The sequence below is a fragment of the Palaemon carinicauda genome, chromosome 23 (assembly GCF_036898095.1).
Source record: "Palaemon carinicauda isolate YSFRI2023 chromosome 23, ASM3689809v2, whole genome shotgun sequence".
In the NCBI taxonomy this organism is placed as follows: domain Eukaryota; kingdom Metazoa; phylum Arthropoda; class Malacostraca; order Decapoda; family Palaemonidae; genus Palaemon; species Palaemon carinicauda.
In genome coordinates this window covers 90,114,950-90,128,870 of record NC_090747.1, presented here as the reverse complement: position 1 = coordinate 90,128,870, position 13,921 = coordinate 90,114,950, and the positions used below count along the sequence as shown (strand labels likewise).

The following is a 13,921-nucleotide window of genomic DNA, read 5'->3' as shown; positions in this document are numbered from 1 at the left end:
GTAAACATTCCATTCTATAATCCGCCTGCATATCCTTAAGGTACACCTCTGGGGCACATCTTATCGTGTTGTCCCTCGCCCTCCTCCCAGCCAGCCCTTTCATTATGTCCCTTCTTCTGTGTAATAGGAGTGGACAGGTTTCCTCGTCAGATGTCCGAAAGGGACCGTGACTACGCGTGTTCTTTGCAGATGAATAGTAAGGAAAATGTTCATGCTTTTAAGCGGGGGGGGGGGGGGGGGGGGGGGGGGGGTTAGAAGCAAGTTGAACTAGTGATGCTTAAGGAATAGGCTGTATGATGAGGGCACACTATTTTATCTCATTTCTCTTCTTCTGGTTTTGTTAAAGTTTTTTTTTTTACAGTTTATAGAGGAGATATTTATTTTAATGTTGTTACTCTTCTTAAAATAATTTATTTTTCCTTGTTTCCTTTCCTCACTGGGCTATTTTCCCCGTTGGAGCCCCTGGATTTATAACACCCTGCTTTCCTAAGTAGGGTTGTAGCTTAGCAAGTAATGATAATAATAATAATGATAATAATGGGACAGAGGTAGTTGGAGAAAGCTGACCAGAAACATCGACCCCACATAGAAATGGGAAAAGATGTAGACAAAGAAGAAGAAGAAGTGGTATTTGTATTTCTTGTTTCATTTTGTATTTCATTTTGATTTTTTGTGTGTTTGCGTCTGCGTTTTTTATTCTAAAGTGGCTTATTAGAATTAATTGCTATTTGATTATCTTTAGTTTTCAGTTTTATATAGTTATCGAATAATTGTTTTGTTTACCATTTGTCTTAAAATCTTCATAATGATTCTTGGAACAATTCTGATTTATAATCCTTTAATATTCTATACTCTTATTTATTACTTCGTTTGTATTTTCTGTTTTGAGGAAGCCCTCTTAGGGCTCCCGATTCGTGTCATGAACGATGCCAGTAACTGAAGAATTTGTAGATGATACCTTTTTAAGACTACTTGGTTGTCTTAAACTCAAACGCTATGCGTGATAGGTATATTTGCAATCTTGTTAATTGTCTTTTTTATGTTTGATCAACCAAAAAGGAACTTTATATTAAAAGATTTATCTTCCGTTGGTTTTGTCCTGTGGAGGAGTTGCTACGTCTGATCGAACCTACTTGATTCTTGCAAATTTGAAGTGGTATTTCTTTTGTTTTGATAATTCAAGTTTATTGCTGTTGTGAATGAGGTAAGTATACTTCGTTTAGATTGATGGTCTCTCTCTCTCTCTCTCTCTCTCTCTCTCTCTCTCTCCTCTCTCTCTCTCTCTCTCGTCCACACCTCTTATCTGTCGTAAGCGACCTAACCTATTCTAGGATATGACGTCACCACATCCTGTAAGCAAGTCTTATACGACAGACTGAAGGCGCTCTCAAAAGCCACATCGGCTACAGCTTCGCTGAAGTTTGGGTATTTACGTCCCAATGAAGGATATGCCCTGATTTCTAAAAGCTACATTTCATTTCTTATCTTTTGTTTGTTGATAATTGGCTTCTACTCTTGAACATTAACTCCTTTACAGAACTTGTCCTACTATATTTCAAATATAATTTATAGAAATTACCCTACTGCATTTCGAATATATAGTTTCATTGGGGAGTGAAGAGTTATGATGAGATATCACAATGAATAAACGATTTTAGATTTGCCAATATTTCTCAACATATATTCATTGTCTAAGTATATAAGCTAAGGAGTGGAGTCCTACGAAAACTACCCAGTTCGTACTTGTAAGAAGTTTGATGGAAATGGATTATCTTCCTCCCTCAAAAAAAAAAAAAAAAAAAAAAAAAAAAAAAAAAAAAAAAAAAAAACAATAGTAACTTGTAACACACTTTTATCTCTAGCTAGAACCTCAATGAATCACTAAGAGATACCGTCGATCTGACGCACGAGAGAAATGACTTATCCAGTTACAAATGTTCTATGCGTATGAATAGGCTCCAATTCATCGCTTTTTAAAGTAAATATTTAGAATATACCACTTTTTGATAGAGTTATGGGGGTCCTTTGCCTGGCCAGACAGTACTACATTGGATCCTTCTCTCTGGTTACAGTTCATTTTCCATTTGCCTTCATATACACTGAATAGTCTGGCCTATTCTTTACATATTCTCTTCTGTCCTCATATACCTAACAACATTTGAGATTACCAAATAATTCTTCACCCAAGGAGTTAACTACTGCACTGTCATTGTTCAGTGGCCTGTTTCCTCTTGGTAAGGTTAGAAGAGACTTTAGCTATGGTAAGCAGCTCTTCTAGGAGAAGGACGCCCCAAAATCAAACCAGTGTTCTCTAATCTTGGGTAGTGCCATAGCCTCTGTACCTTGGTCTTCCACTGTCTTGGGTTAGAGTTCTCTCGTTGGAAAGTACACTTGGGCACACTGTTCTAACTTATTTCTCTTCCTCTTGTTTTGTTAAAGTTTTTATAGTTTATATAGGTGATATTTATTTTAATGTTATTACTGTTCTTGAAATATTTTATTTTTCCGTGTTTCCTTTCCTCACTGGGCTATTTTTCCTTGTTGGAGCCCCTTGGCTTATAGCATCCTGTTTTTCCAACTAGGGTTGTACCTTAGCAAGTAATAATAATAATAATAATAATAATAATAATAATAATAATAATAATAATGATAATAATAATCAATATCAAAGCCATATCAGCATCACTTTTATCATTAGAAAATATATATTATGCAACGACTATATATGTTTTAAAGCTTTCTTATGTATTTGTGCATGTTCATGTAGTTTCAGTCAATTTTCTTATTTCTTTGACAGCACTTTTTAACACATGAAGTGCAAACCTTTCTGTATTATGACGCGCATTTTAACCATAAATTCAATAGTACCCTCAAGCAAGAAAACTCTAACCCAAGACAGTTGAAGACCATGGGGCAGAGTCTATGGCACTACCCTAGGCTAGAGAACAATGGTTTGATACTTGAGTGTACTTCTCCTGGGAAGTGCCAGAGGTGAGATAAACACCTGTTGATTGTCTGTTATCGTACCAACCGATCATGGCACTAGCTGGCATCATTGCTGTCCTTAAAATTGATTTTGTTATCGAGATTTTTGAAGGAATAATGCACTGTGATAAAATTAAGGTGGAAGTTAGATTAGGTGGGAGTCAATCGCTGGGGAGGTCTTTTTCAAGGTCATACACGCATATCTAAATATTTAGACGTCATTTCAACGTTTCGATTACACACACACACATATATATATATATATATATATATATATATATATATATATATATATATATATATATATATATATATATATATATATATGTGTGTGTGTGTGTGTGTGTGTGCTCGCGCGCTGGCATGCGTTTGTACATGCATGTTTAGTTACTCGTATACAATATCATTGTGGCTCAATTGTTAACAGCCTTGCATAACTTACTACAATTTCATAATCGACCCCGATCGAGAAAGAAACGATGTTAGTTTTCCTTTATAAAATCCATTCACTACATGAAGTTTGATCTAGGCAATGAAGGGTGTGCCTGGTAGCTAATGGACTTTGACAAGTCCTTGCTAGAATGAAGTATGGTCTCGTCTATCACATCCAAAATGATTGAGGGTCCAACCCTTTGAAATGGATGTTGATTGTGTAACTGGAGTCCAACGACCCTCTAATGCGAATAAGAATAACGAGTTATTTTTAGAGGAATTATTCCTGTTGGAGGATAGTGTTTATTACTGATTTTCGTCTGATCGCTCACAGCAAACCAACCTAGAATGGGTGGCCCTGACTAGTACAGCTTCGCTGATTATGGCAATGCGCAAATCCTTTCACCAAGAGGTGTGGCCCTGCATAGCACGCCCCATTACTCACTTGACCTTCCGGAATCGGTGTGGAATGTGCCTTGTTACTAACACGATGGGATTTAGGGTTTATTTAATTTCATAATAAAAGTAAACAAGGATGAAACATTGAAATTTAAATTAAAATAAAATATGGTAACAAGTAAAAATAAATTAAAACTAGAATGGGCACTCGGTAGAGCGCATACATTTGCCCCTATCATGTCACATATCAAAATATAGGCAATTAAGTTATGCACATTTTGACACCAGTTTCATACATATTGGATAGAAAATGTCAACGATATAGCGAAAAGATGTTTGTGACCTCGTGACCTTGGCTTTGACTTTTGACCCAGTTACTTCCAAAATCTAATAAAATTGTGTTTGAACCATTGCCAATCATCATACAGAATTTCGTGGGTTTCAGTCAAATAGTTTGTGAGTTAAGCGAATAACAAACACATAAACAGACACAAACAAGTTGGTGAAGATAATTAGATCAATTTCTTATCGTCACGTACACTTTAGTAAGTACAGTAATTAAATCTCATTATGTTTTCAAAATTTCCATTTTTCTTTTCCCCCTTTGATAACCAGTTACCTTGAAATCTCTGGGACGAAGCTAATCAGCTGGTGGGGATACTGTGATAAGGCATTTGGAATACCTGATAAGATTTCCTTAATGGCAGAGTTCATGTCTGTATGCGTATGTGTACATACTTGGTTCTACGTTGATTTTCTCATTACATGGACTACTGGTTTTACTCCTTTAGATATTGACTTTATAAATTATATATATATATATATATATATATATATATATATATATATATATATATATATATATATATATATATTGTGTGTGTATATATATGTAGGTATATATATATATATATATATATATATATATATATATATATATATATATATATATGTATGTGTATATATATACATATATATATATATATATATATATATATATATATATATACATATATATATATATATATACAGTATATATATATATATATATATATATATATATATATATACAGTATATATATATATATATATATATATATATATATATATATATATATATACATATATATATACATACATACATACATACACAGTATGTTTTGTTCAACTTTCATTTCATTTTTTACATTCTTGGGAGAATGTAATCTCTACCCTGAATGTGGTACCAGCTTATATAGTCTGTACTGTATTTAAAGGTGTTGAATCTTGATGGCAATTAGAATCGCCTTCTGATTGTTGAGTCTCGAGATTTATAGTTTTGTAGGATTTTTTTATTGTTTGTATTCCTTTTAATATTCTGATGCATTTTGAAATTCATTAGGATTTCAACCGTGTCACTGTGTCAGTCACTGCCTTGATATTTTAATTGATTAGTTTGTTAGGACAGCGAGATTGGCCTCTGTATTATTATTATTATTATTATTATTATTATTATTATTATTATTATTATTATTATTATTATTACTAGCCAAGCTACAACCCTAGTTGGAAAAGCAAGAGGCTATAAGCCCAAGGGCTCCAATAAGGAAAAATAGCCCAGCGAGGAAAGGAAATAAGGAAATAAATAAATGATGAGAACAAATTAACAATAAATCATTCTAAAAACAGTAACAACGTCAAAATAGATATGTCTTATATAAACTGTTAACAACGTCAAAAACAGATGTGTCAGATATGTCATATATAAACTATAAAAAGACTCATGTCAGCCTGGTCAACATCAAATCATTAGCTCCAGCTTTGTAGCGGCAGTTAACGTTGATGTATATTTCAAGTTCATTTTCACTTGCAACTAGATGCACCACAACATTTTTTTTGGCCATTGTCGATTAATAGTTATCGAGATACCTCGTTTAACTGAAGGGGATCAAGAACCTTTCTCAGCACACAACGCCTCATGGGGGAGAGGGAGATAGCGTCGTCAGTGCATATCATGCAGTGTACTGTAGGTATTACTTGATCTTCTTCGTAGCTTTCCTTTGGCCCTTAGCTGCACTTACTTTATATTTTCATACTTTACCTCTGTTCTCAGTTCCTTCCTTCCTTCATATTTAACCTCGTCAGATTTTTACTTCATTGAGTAACTGCTGGGTGTTCCCCTATTAGCACTTTGGTGCTGAATGGCCTCAAGGTCCCCAGCGCTGGGCTATATAGGCCAAATGCATTATTCCAATACTAGCAAACTACAAAATACAGCATACTAAGGATAGCATATGCCATAATTGTTCTTTACAACCTGTTCTCGGTATCTGTTGTACATACATTCATTTGGTTTTGGCTTATGATCTGATAAGGTGTTAACAGTTTAAGAGCTCCTTATCTGTGTGCTTATTTGAATTTATTAACTAATCAGTTTTTTCTAAATGTCATGTTTTTAATATGCTTCTATAGATGCTTTTTTTGCCAATCAGGGGAATTAAGTTTCATTTTTGTTTTCAAAGCCTCTATCCACAATTGTTAATATTTTTCGAAAGTAAGTTTTTTTTTTTTTTTTTTTTTTAATTCTTGTAACATATAATGACAACTCGGGAAGTTTCCTTTATCAAGTACTTCAAGGATGATAATGGAGACCTGGCTGAAGAGTGAATCCACTCCATTTTCAATAAACAGGTGGAATACACAGATAGTGATTTTTCTTTTCATGTACTTCTAAATCTAGTTATTGTGTTGGATTTGAGTCTTTAACCATAGATTTAATAACAAAGGAGCATTTCCTTTGAGAGGCTTTCTATTCTTAATGCCGAAATGTATGAAATTTTAGCTGCTAATAAGAAAATAGCCCCCTTTAACAAAGGTAATGTTAAGAAAATAGCCCCCTTTAACAAAGATATTTTAAGAAAATAGACCATTTAACAAAGGTGATTTTAAGAAAATAGCCACTTTAGAAAGATAATTTTAAGGAATTAGCCACTTTAACAAAAGTAAATTTAAGAAAAATGCCCCCTTTAAAATTGGTAATTTTAAGAAAATAGCCCCCTTTAACAAAGGTAATTTTATGAAAATAACCCATTTAACAAAGGTAATTTTACGAAAATAGCCCATTATCAAAGGTAATTTTAAGAAAATAACCCCTTTATCAAAGGTAATTTTAAGAAAATAACCCCTTTATCAAAGGTAATTTAAAGAAAATAGCCCCTTTAACAAAGGCAATTTAGAGAAAATAGCCCATTTAACAAAGATAATCTTTAATAATTTTGTGATTCAAAATGCATTTCACCAGCAACGTTTCCCTTTATCTTCACAAATACTTTGATTATACAGATTTTGGATTGGTTTTATATAATGAAATTTTGAGGAATCAAAATAGATTTTGTTGGGTCCCAGCACTTGTAGATGTAGTAAGAAATGAATAAGCGGACGAAGTTTTGCAAGCAAGCAGCAACTGAATTGCTTTCAAGCAAATATCATTACATGGATTCTGGAATGGGATGTGGTCTATGATATTAATGACATTTTAAGATTATTTCTGAAGCTCGTCTTCTGCACAAGTTGTGATTTTCATTTGTTTCTTGACTGTTTAAGTTAAGGAAATTTATGGTAATGGCCTTTTGATATCACGACCTGAGAGAAACTCCAAATCAGTTACTCAATCAACCTTGGAAATTTTCACCCTTATGAGTTATATATGAAATATATATATATATATATATATATATATATATATATATATATATATATATATATATGTATATATATATGTGTGTATATTATATATATATATATATATGTGCCTATCTATAAATGTATACACTATACACACACATATTTATATATATATATATATATATATATATATATATATATATATATATATATATATATATATATATATATATACACACTATACACACACACATATATATATATATATATATATATATATATATATATATATGTATATATATATATATATATATATATATATATATATGTTATAAGATATGCATTATATATGTATATAAGCAAGTAGAGAATGTGAGAAAATTCAGAACTCGAGTATTAGTAACGTATTGCACTTATTTCTGTGTGAGGAAATGACATTCATCATTATTTTGCAATGAGATCATGTTCTATTTTTCACATCTTGCAATGTGTGTTGCAACAGACCTCTGGTGAAGTTGATATTATACTGTCCGGCAAACCTTGAGACTTCTTGGCATTAATAATGAACCCAAGGGTCAGTTGAGAGCGAGAGAGACATACAGTTGTATTCTACTGTAGGGTTTAGGTCTGGTGTTGCTAAGGAAAAGGCATACTTGTGGAATATATATATATATATATATATATATATATATATATATATATATATATATATATATATACTTGTGGAATATATATATATATATATATATATATATATATATATATATATATATATATATATATATACTGTATACTGTATATATATACATATACTGTATATACACACACACACACATATATATATATATATATATATATATATATATATATATATATATTGTATATATACATATACTGTATATATACATACATATATATACATACATACATATATATATATATATATATATATGTATATATATACTGTATATATTCATATATATATATATGTGTATATATATATATATATATATATATATATATATATATATATATACTGTATATATACATATATATACTGTATATATTCATATATATATATATATATATATATATATGTATGTATATATACATATATATGTATATATATATATATATATATATATATATATATATATATATATATATATATATATATATATATATATATAAATGCGCGTGCGTATGTGTGTCCATATCCATATTAAAATTTGCGATATTATAGATCCATTTAGGAAAGCCCTTACATAACTATTTTAGTATATTAATGTGCTTGATGTATCATGAAAACAAGAATTTTATTTCCTCGGATCGATAAGGAAGTATTTGCTTATTACATTAATGCAATTGTACCCAATACTTGAGGAATCGCTAATACATAAGATTAAGGAAGAATGACACACTTGGACTCTTGGAACTTTATTTATGGTCAGGAAGCTCAGACTAGGCATCCTCATCTGGCTTATTTTTATGCGGGCCAGTGGCGAGAGAGGTTGATCCTGAGCTGGGTGACAGTGAGTTTAAATGTAGAGTTCACTATTGTTACTTTAAGAAAAAAGTTCATGTATACATATTAAGCTTCATTTTATAGCTCGTTACTTTTCCGTGATTTGCCTGGTTTTATGCATAAATACGGGTATATTCCCTGTCTTGTTAGAAAATTCAGTCACCATTTTTACTGATAAAAGGTTTGATGATACTTCTAGGTTATAGAGTTGAATTTGTTCTTGTAAAATAATCACTGAGGAAATCTGGAAAATGCTTGCCATTTTTTTTTTATTTATTTGTATGTCTTTTATACCAACATAATTATTAAGTAATATAAGACGTTGCCTTGCTTTCTAATGATTTTATAGTTTCTGTTTAAAATCAGGAACAAAGTTCATATAATACATTATTATTATTATTATTATTATTATTATTATTATTATTATTATTATTATTATTATTAATTTACAACCCTAGTTGGAAGAGCAGAATGATATAAGCACAAGGGCTCGAACAGAGAAAAATAGCCCAGTGAGGAAAGGAATTAAAAAAAAAGAGGAAAAGAAAATAAATGCAATGGTGTGCTCGAGTGTACCCTCAAGCGAGTAATTGTCTGAATCTCTTGTTCTGTTTTTATTCATAATACGCATATAAGAAGCTGTTCAACTTCCATACAAAACATTTTATGGTAAACTATCGATATTACAATAACTGCTTAAGTCAAGAGATTTTAAAGATAAATTAATTTTCTTTATCTGAGCAGATATAATTGAATTTTAGTCTATCATTTAGGGCCTTCGTGGAAATACCCTCCCCCCCAAAAAAAAAAAGTCTTGCTTGCAAGGGGAAGCCATAGGGTACAATACAGTTAATTGGCCAAGTGACATATTGAAACTCTGTATGCGGGTTGGGTTGAGAGAGAGAGAGAGAGAGAGAGAGAGAGAGAGAGAGAGAGAGAGCTTCCAACTGGTTAAGGCAGGTTCTATTTAATAGACTTATTTTTGTTATTGTGTACTGTTCACCGGCTTTTGTGAATGGATTAAATTACTAACATTTGGCAGACTTGCTTATTTTTAATGTCTATTTCAGCTGGAAGTTACGGAATACATGTAAACACACATATGTATGTATATATATATATATATATATATATATATATATATATATATATATATATATATATATATATATATATATATAGATAGATAGATAGATAGATAGATGTGTATATATATATATATATATATATATATATATATATATATATATATATATATATATATATATATGTATATGCATATGTTTTATATATATATATATATATATATATATATATACACATTATATATATATTTATATATATACACATATATATGTATATATATATATATATATATATATATATATATATATATATATATATATATATATATATATATATATATATATATAGTACGATTCTGTGGTTTGGTGATGATACTGTAATGATTATAAGGACAAGAAAATTACTTGGTAAATTAGGCAAAATTAGCGATGTCTGTTACGAATTTGATTGAGAAAATTACAGCGGGAAGGCACCTAGAAAAATACGTGGATTCAAGTGTATGTTATAGAAGTTATGTGAGAGAATCCAAAGTAAAAGAAAGTTGTAATTGGCATGTATAGGCGTATAATTAGTTAATGAAAAAATAATGTAAATATTGATGTGAAAAACATTTAAGTTGTGTGACCCATTAAGTTTTGAGTATGGAAGCAATGTGTGAAATATATACAGTAGATAGGATAATGCCTGTTTAGATGTAGAAGTGGGATACAAGGCCATTTTATGTTTATGTGGCTCTTCAATATATTTTATTGATGATGTAATGGGATATTTTTAAAAACGCTGTAACACGAGAATTCAAAGTCATGAGACAGATTGAATTCGTTTAAAGCAAGAACATGAGTTGTTAAGGGAGTTTGGAATAGTTTATATTTGCAGAAGTATTAATTGGAGATTGGAAAGAAGAGCTACAAAAAATATGGAATGAAATTACAGTAATAATTGTTTTCTTGAAGAGAAACGTATGGGTACATTGTGAGGATAAATGTATAAACAAAGGAGATTTAGCCGTATCCGACAGCTGTAAATATGGCTTCTTATTATGCAGTATGAGTTTCAGAGTGAATATAATGGATTTTAGATTTGATGAGAAAGGCAACAGGGTAAGTGTAAAAGATTGAGAGACTTGGAAGACAAGTTAGGAATGTTGAGCCAAATCTCCTTTATACAAGTAATTATGATATTGAATTTGAATGGAAAGGATGATTTGGATTTTGTTACTATGAATGTTTTTTGTAATATGAAGTAAGAAGGCAGTCGTTGAGCCAAATCTCCTTTATACAAGTAATTATGATATTGAATTTAAATAGAAAGGAAAATTTTGATTTTGTTACAATGAATGGTTTTCGTAATATGTATGGTGTAAATAAATAGAGAAGATTAGAGGTGTGAGATGGAAATAATGATAAACATGTTTACATATGTGTAAAGGAGGATAAATAAAAAAAAACTCATGTGTTTATATAAATAAATTGTAGGGGATACAAGATTTAATATGGCATTTTATTCACAATTCATAGGAGAGCAGAGGTTGAGGAAGTAAAGAGTGAGGATTGCTTACAATATATAGCTGAATTTGCAGTTCGCATGGAGGGTTTGACACACTCCTGATAAGCCTTCAGTCTCGGTGTATGAAGTAGCTATTATTGATTTATGTTTTATATTTTCTCGGAATTCAGCCACGATTCAGCAATTCAAAATATGGATAGGGCTGTGACTTTTGGTTCTTCATTATGGAACCATATTTTTACGCCAATTCGTTTATTATTATTATTATTATTATTATTATTATTATTATTATTATTATTATTATTATTATTATTATTATTACTCACTAAGCTACGACCCTAGATGGAAAAGCAGGATGCTATAAGCCCAGGAGCTCCAACAGGGAAAATACCCCATTGAGGAAAGGAAACAAGGTAAAATAAAGTATTTTATAAACAGTAACAACATTAAAATAAATATCTCCTACATAAACTATAAAAACTTCAATAAAATGTTAATGTTTTTGTGATGTACTGCACAATCATAACATAAGTAGTATTCTTGTTCGCATGAGTGCATACATGTTATTAGTGAATAATCGTGGTTATGATTCACCCGCTTTGTTCCAATTCAAACACCTGAGCGTGGTTAGATGATTAAGTGCAGGTGTTTGGTCATAGCCAGGTGAAGAAGGCGTTCAATAGGTTAGAAGTATCTAGTAGATTTGTAACTGGTGTCAATTTAATGGAACGTCCGTTGGTTGATGTCCTTTTAGGAAGTAATTGCTAGTTTTAAGGGTTTGAAGGTTTAAAAGCCCCTCATGAATGGGAAGGGCAAGGGACAGTGACAATGCCCCAGAGACTGGCCATATATACATATGATCAGCGCTCAAGCCCCCTCTCCACCCAAGCTAAAACCAAGGAGGGTACAGGCAATGGCTGCTGATGACTCAGCAGAGACCTATATATATATATATATATATATATATATATATATATATATATATATATATATATATATATATATATATATATATATATATATATATATATATGCAGTATATATATACACAGCTTGCATATATATATTGTATATGAATTTATAGTGTGTTAATTTATTTAAATTTATATAATATGTTTAGAATTAAGGTAACGAAAATAAACTCAAATACCCTTTGTAGAAAGAGGATGTTAATAGTTAGTCCCTTTAGTGACTGAAGAGAAGACGATTCCTGTTTAATAACCATACGTAACCGATTCTTAATTCTCGGCCTTTGTACTTTATATATATTATGTTAATAGGTTACAGTAATCCTTAAAGCTCTAATTTCAATAAGTGATTAGAGCAGGACTTGTCGCTTTAGTCATAAAGTCGAAATTGTATTTCTTTTCTGACCTTGAAGAGGTTTCTTAAATTTGTTTCTTCATTATTAATAACATTGAATTAGATAAGAGATAAAAATAAGAGATAAAAATTGATTTTAGAAATTGCTGAATCGAACATTGTTTTGAGATCCCTAAAAGGAAGATAGGCGTTTCCGCCTTACATTTTGAGACAACATCCTATTGAGATGAACCTGGATGACGTCACTAGTGACGTCATATAGGTAGGGATTATAAACATTGTTGTCTGGAGTCAAGACCGTATAATGATGGAAAAAGGGAGGAAGATTTAATAACAATGAGCTCTCTCTCTCTCTCTCTCTCTCTCTCTCTCTCTCTCTCTCTCTCTCTCTCTCTCTCTCTCTCTCTCTCTCGGAATAGAATTTCCGATAGATGCAAAAGTTTTAAGATTTTAAGTATTTTGTGTCGTATCAGTTATATCGATTTATTTCTTGGACATATATTCATTGTTTGATTATTATTATTATTATTATTATTATTATTATTATTATTATTATTATTATTATTATTATTATTATTATTATTATTATTATACTAAACTTCACTTCCAATTGACCTCTATTGTGCGAAAGATAAAATTGAGCAATTCCCTCAAGAATAGAATATGCCTTCAAAATAAAGCATTGTATAGTAACATCAAAGAATAATGTAAATATTTCTTTTCTTTTGTCCTATTGATGTTTGCTATCGGATGAATCTTCTGCTCTCTAAAGCTTACAGTATTTGTTTATCGTTGATGTGTCATGTGCTCAATGTGAAAGATTTTCTGTTCGTCACGCGTTGTTTGCCATCGTGTTTGTGTGTGTATGTGTGTGTGTGTATTTGAGAGAGAGAGAGAGAGAGAGAGAGAGAGAGAGAGAGAGAGAGAGAGAGAGTTTGATAACACTTTGATGTTTGTGTGGACATGCATTAAAACTTTGATATTTGTGTGGAAATGTTGCAT

General features: G+C 30.8%; 1 protein-coding gene across 1 annotated transcript in view; it reads left to right on the top strand.

Annotated features, from left to right (window-relative positions):
* The window catches only part of LOC137617677 (probable serine/threonine-protein kinase pkgA), a 63,383-nt gene that overhangs the window by 1,197 nt on the left and 48,265 nt on the right, over positions 1-13,921 (top strand). The gene's annotated exons all lie outside the window — the stretch shown is intronic.